The sequence below is a fragment of the Psammomys obesus genome, unplaced genomic scaffold (genome assembly GCF_907164565.1).
Source record: "Psammomys obesus unplaced genomic scaffold, mPsaObe1.curated_primary_1811, whole genome shotgun sequence".
NCBI lineage: Eukaryota > Metazoa > Chordata > Mammalia > Rodentia > Muridae > Psammomys > Psammomys obesus.
Window position 1 is genome coordinate 4,181,705 of NW_026591872.1, and position 6,063 is coordinate 4,187,767.

The 6,063-nt window shown below is 37.9% G+C and overlaps 1 protein-coding gene across 3 annotated transcripts in view; it reads left to right on the plus strand.

Moving 5' to 3' along the window:
* Window positions 1–5,682, plus strand: part of Gria3 (glutamate ionotropic receptor AMPA type subunit 3) — a 359,624-nt gene extending 353,942 nt beyond the window's left edge. For all 3 annotated transcript variants that reach the window (XM_055612175.1, XM_055612176.1, XM_055612174.1), the window contains exon 16: window positions 3,450–5,682. The gene's annotated coding sequence lies outside the window, so the exon portion shown is untranslated. The remainder of the gene's footprint in view (window positions 1–3,449) is intronic.
* The last annotated feature ends 381 nt before the right edge of the window (window positions 5,683–6,063 follow it).

A 6,063-nucleotide genomic window follows, 5' to 3' on the forward strand; every position in this document is an offset into this window, starting at 1 on the left:
CTTCTTCTTCTTCTTCTTCTTCTTCTTCTTCTTCTTCTTCTTCTTCTCCTCCTCCTCCTCCTCCTCCTCCTCCTCCTCCTCCTCCTCCTCCTTCTTCTTCTTTTTTACTAAACCATACCTCCTTCTACCTCCTCCATCTATAGACTGGTAGTCTTCAGGAAACTTGAAACTTTAGTGAGCTTTTGTCAGTTTGAGAAGAGATGGTTACTTTATGACATAGCTGTACGTGAATACCATCAGATGGCTCAACAGTTTAGAGCACTTGTTGTTCTTCTAGAGGACCAGCATTCAGTTCCCAACACCGACATGGCAGCTCACAATCATCTGTAACTCCAGTTTCAGGGATCTAGCACCCTCTTCTGACCTCCATGGGCACTGCACACACATGGTGTAGTTACATTCACACAGACAAAACATATAAAAAATAAAAAGTATTAATATATATTGTTAAAAAGTCATCTTGAAAAATGTCTAGACCCTCCATGCCCCCACTTCTTGTGCATCCCACTCTATATAAGGCTATATATATATAGTATACATATATATATGCATACTATATATATATGTATATATATATACATACATATATATATATATATATATATATATATATATATATATATATATAATGTTCCTTGAGATAGAATCTTTTACAACAGATCAGGGCTCACAGTCATACAACCTCCAAATTCTATTCTTCAGCTATTCTGTCTAATAATTATGGCCTTACTTTCCAATTATTATAGCCTCACAATCTCTTGTTAACTCCTCAGAATAATGTTTTTTTCAATCACAAATTATATGAGGAGCTTACAAGAATGTGGATCCTAATGCAGATTCTAGAGAAAATACAAGAGGATGAAAGGAAGGGAAAGGTTAAATAGTAAGAAAGGAAGAAAGAAATGGAGGGAGAGGAACAGAGGGGGAAGGACATAAAGAGAGTGTTGGCTTAAAAGATTATCAGTCCTTTAAACATGTCATTATAGCCTTAAATTGGAGACCATGGAGTACCATACTGGACAGGAAGGCCTCAAAACCTAGCTTGCTATACAGAAAGCTACAGATTTCTGGTTTCAACATGACGTGCTACTATTGTAGAACAAAATTATGGCTGAGAAAAAAGTTACATTTTAATAGATACCAATACCAACATGGTTATAGCCTAGTTACCCAGTTTCATAACAGTCATCCCTGGAATAATAAAGAAGCATGAGTAGAACCTCCAAAAAACATTACTTCCCAGCCCATCCAGTCCATGCCACCTTTGGTGTCCAAACAAGTTCTGCAGTATATCTGAGTACTTTCTGATCTCTTATCTACTTTCTAGTTTTCTAAGTTGGCCTAGGGAGTCTCTTCAGGGGCATGCAGGTGAAAAGTAACCCTGAAATTTTACTTTTCTTGCTCATCATCAGGGTCTGCCTTTTGAGTTTATAAGCCCAGTAATTGATCAGGAAGTGTGAATCAGTTTGAATCATCCAAAAGAATAAGATCCAATAAAATATGTCTGATAAAAGGGACCTTAGGAAGGATCCATATCGTCTCATTTTCTGTGGGTGGTGATTATGTCATGATTACTCGACTCAGGAGAACATATGCCTCAGTTTCAGATTCTGTTTAGCATCCACTAGGGAACAGAAGTTCTGCTGAAAACCTGATACCTCTCTAAGTTACTGATCAGGCATTAGAAGTCACCCCACCTTTAAGCATTCCTTGACAAGTGATTCGAACTCAAAGCTCCCTGGGGTTGACTCTCTTAACTGCTTTTAGAAATCTTCAAGTTTCCTCAAACTAAATGAAACCTATATCTATCTCCTTTGGCTTCTTCAGTAATGTTTTTTGAAATTCATCTCATTTGTAAGAACTCAACTAGCCTGGAATTTGAAGAAAGTTTCATTTTTCTCTTTGTCCATTCTATTCCATGAAATATTAATATTTTCCAAGTTATCAACTTTCCTTAGACAGCCCGGATGTAGGTATTCTTTGAGTGGAAAAAAAGTTGAGACAGGAATTTACATTGTAACACAGAATGAACTAAAACCCATAGCAATCCTCCTGTCTCAACCTCAGCTTAGCAATAGGTTTATGAATGAATCTTAGTCTTGGCAAACTAGAAAGGAAACATGCAGTCTGACAGAGAGGGGAGAGTCCAGCTTGCATAGAGATTCTTGCAGAGAGATTGTTTTACTGCTTATGAGCATTCAAAGAAGAAGAGGAGGAGAAGAAGAAGAACAACAACAACTAGTTTTATGTCAAGTAGGGACAAATTTCTGAATAACTGAGGGGGTGATGTTCTTTTTTTTTTTTCTGAGAGGGCTTTTATCTCAGTAGTGATACTGTTTGCTTTTGTGCTACTTTAAAGCAGGAAACAGTCACTGAGAGGTCAAGTCACTTTCTTAGAGTTAAGAGACCAGATAAGGATATCCCATTGACAAGAAGGAAGGAAGGAAGGAAGGAAGGAAGGAAGGAAGGAAGGAAGGAAGGAAGGAAGGAAGGAAGGAAGGAAGGGGAAAGAGAGACAGAGAAATGACTCAGGACTTGGTGGGGTACAAAGAAGAGTTTTTTCTTTCATGCTCATCTTTGGCTCTTTGTGCACAGCTTTAACATTCTAACACTTATGTTTTATTTAAGATCAGTGGTAGATAATGATGTTATTCATAGAAACTAAATTCAGGGTTCACTCAAGAGAAACGTAAGTGTTCTATTGGAGTGAAAGGAAAGTTGGTTGAGCCTGAACAGAGACAAAAAAAAATGATATTGAGTTTACAGAGTTGGGACAATGAATCCTCTGCATCTATTCAAGGCCATGAAAATGAGGACATCACCAGAGTCCTCTCAATCAGGTCCCTAATTTCAAGGCAAAGCACCCATAGATGCCAAGCTGCTTCATGGGTATCACCACTTTTGCCTGTTTTCTAGAATGTGCTATACCTTTAATCTCCTCATGTTACTTTCAGACTTTAAACACTTAAGGTTGAAGATGTTAAGAAAAATGAGCCCTCCCCAATCAAGGAACAATAATATTTTTTTCTCATAGTCAAATTGGATTTGAATTCAGTAAGCCATAAGATTGTGTACCCTCTGTCCTAAGTTTTTAAAAAAAAAAAAAAAAAAAACCTTGTTACCTCTGCAATCAGAATATACTCTGCAGTGCATTTGTCCTGAATATATTAAAATGCCACTAAAACTTTCTAATATACCTACTCTCTGAGTGATTAAAGTCTTGAGTTAGATTTCCCGCATGTTAGTACAATTCCAAAGCATCTGCATCCAGTTGAAAATTTTAACCAGACCTGTTGCTTATATCCAATCAATCCTGGGGGTGGAGAAAGGTTCCAGTAAATTAAGAAAACAGCCACGTATTTCTGTACAAAGTCAGCTGAGCCATTAATAAACGTCTTGGTTCCCAATAAAAAGTCCCTTCACGTTGCAATGTCCCCTTGCCTTTGCAGATCCCTTCCCACTGGAAGCATGCAATGAGAGGAAATCACTGAAAACATGGCTGCTTCAAGGATCCTGAGCCAGATTTCACTCTCCTTGGTGTCGGGCATGACACGAATATTGCTGATGGTGCAATGACCTTTCAATAGGAAAAACTGATTTTTTTTTTCCTTCAGTGCCTTATGGAACACTCTGAGACTTGTGACAATGCAAACCATTATTGAAATCTTTTTGCTTTGCTTGAAAAAATTTAAATAATACCAACAAAAAAATGGACATGCAAGATTCCAGTATGCTAAAAAAATCTTATTAAAAACATCAATTCAACAAAAGCCATTATTTGATACCACTGCACAGTATACAAAATCATATTCTTTAATACACACACACATGCATATGTGCACATAGTGTACACACACACACACACACACACACAATTTAATTCTAATTAAGCAAGTAGACCCGTCTTAGCTAAAAAAAAAAAAAATGTAATTCCTTCTGATTAAAAAAGAAAATCTGTCTCCCTGTGTTTGAGCGGACAGACTGGCATTTCTTCTAGGATCTGCAGATCAGGTGTTTTTAGTATTTCCTGTTGGTAATGTTCTGTGCACCCTATTTCACTTCGATGTTGCTGAAATGTGCAAATCTTTAAAATGTAAATGTGACACTTAAGAAAATTCAAATGCTTTGGGGAAGAGACTGAATGGTGACTTAGTGTTCTTGCAATGGTTTTGTGAAAAATGTCTGGAGAACTTTCCATGGTAGAAGTGAAGAGATTAATAGCACTTTCGAAATTGACTTGTTTGTAGCAAGGGGCGGGACACTATCAGGCATACCTCTCGAAGCACCTAAAACTGATCCCGGAGCTTTCCAAGGAGCCTGAAATTACAGCTCACAGATCTGTTTTTCTTGCTTCAGTGTGCATTTTAAGCCAATATAGCCGAGTAGTAAGCATTGAGGTGAGGGAAATGCTGTCTACTCTCTCAGTTGTGTTTGGAATATCTTTCTCAAAAACAACACTGTGTTTAGCTCTGCTTTCTCTGCTAAGTATGCCTTTCAAGTGAATGACACAGAGACAGGATCATGTTGCAAGGCAGGCCAATGGGTTCAGACCACAGTTCTCAATCTGACTTTATACTCTTGCTAGGTCTGTTTTACCATCTGTTGCCTGTTACCACCTGCCTGTGACTCTCTGTCAGATTGCATGTGTCCTTTTCTAGTTTGCAAAGACTAAGATGCATTCCCAAACCTATTGCTAACCTGAGGGACCTCAGCATCACTCACAGGTCCTTGCTTGGAGCAGTTTCTCTACTGACTCACTGAAGATCGCTCCACTATTCCATGGGCTATCAAGTAACTAATTGCATACCTGCTGTTGGCATCATCAGACCAGTCAGAGGAAATAGTCTCCGCTCACTAATTACCTCCTATATAACAATGTATGCTTTCTGTAGTTCAGTAGTTTGCTCTCATCAGTAACGTGCATTGGAAAGTTTCCAGACTGTACAAATTAGGAGCCCGCCTCCATTTCCCAAGTGTGACCCTTAGACGCTTAGTTGACTCTCTGCATTTTTGCTCTCATCTTTAGAAAAGAAAGGAAGAGGTCTCATTCCAATGAAACATTTCCAGAAAGGTGTAATATAAACTTTCATTCCAGAAAGTGTGCCATAAGCGAATAACTCACCTGTCAGATTTTAAATGGTATTGAACACAAAAGAAAGCTGTTGTGTTTTGTTTTGTTTTGTTTTGTTTTCATGAAACTGTGATTTTTCAACTTATGAATGCTATAACGTCCCAGTGCGGGAAGCTAATGCTGTGTGAATATGAAGTTGTATAAAACAAACCAACCAACGTATACACAAATGTTTTTCATAGGCACTGTATAAAGAGAAATGTATGTTTATTGACTCAAATCAGTTTTTCAGAGAGGGAACTTTACTGAGTTTAAGAAGTGGGTAAATTGGTTTGTTATTTAAAAAAAAAACTTGCATGTTTAAAAAAATGTTGATTGCTTCAAATTTCTGCTATTAACTTCAAGCTATGGGAGTTTAGCGGTAGTCACTTGATTTTTTTCCCAATTCTTTTCTTTTTGTTGTTAAAGCTGTACTTCAGTGAACAGAAAAATTGCCAAGCAAACTAATAGCCGTAAAAGTGTAAATTGCATGTGTGGGCATAATTACCGAACCTCATTGCCATGAGGTATTGTACAAAGTTTTAATACATTTTGTAAATAAAATTGTAAAGAAAGAATTTTTGCCTCTGCTCTTGGACTAGTTGCTTAAAATACACTTGACATGGATGCCAAGAAGTCATTATTCACTAATTGGCTTCTCACTTGAAACTCTACCGGTGCTCTAACAGACTCCTCTCTGAGAAAACTGAATCTCTCCCCAACCCAACTGCAAATAGTCAGGCCTCAGGCTCTAGGCCACCTGGCCAAACTGAGTCATACGCCCACATTTTATATTAGCTTGACTTGAAGGCCTTCCACTATCTTTCTTTGTCTCCAGCAACCATTAGGATTCTTCCCCTCCCCCACTAGAAAGCCTTTTTTCAATCAAGAGTCAGCAATGTAGCACGGGTAAGGAAAGAATGCAGTAGACTTTATTGGTCTTAGATTTCTGG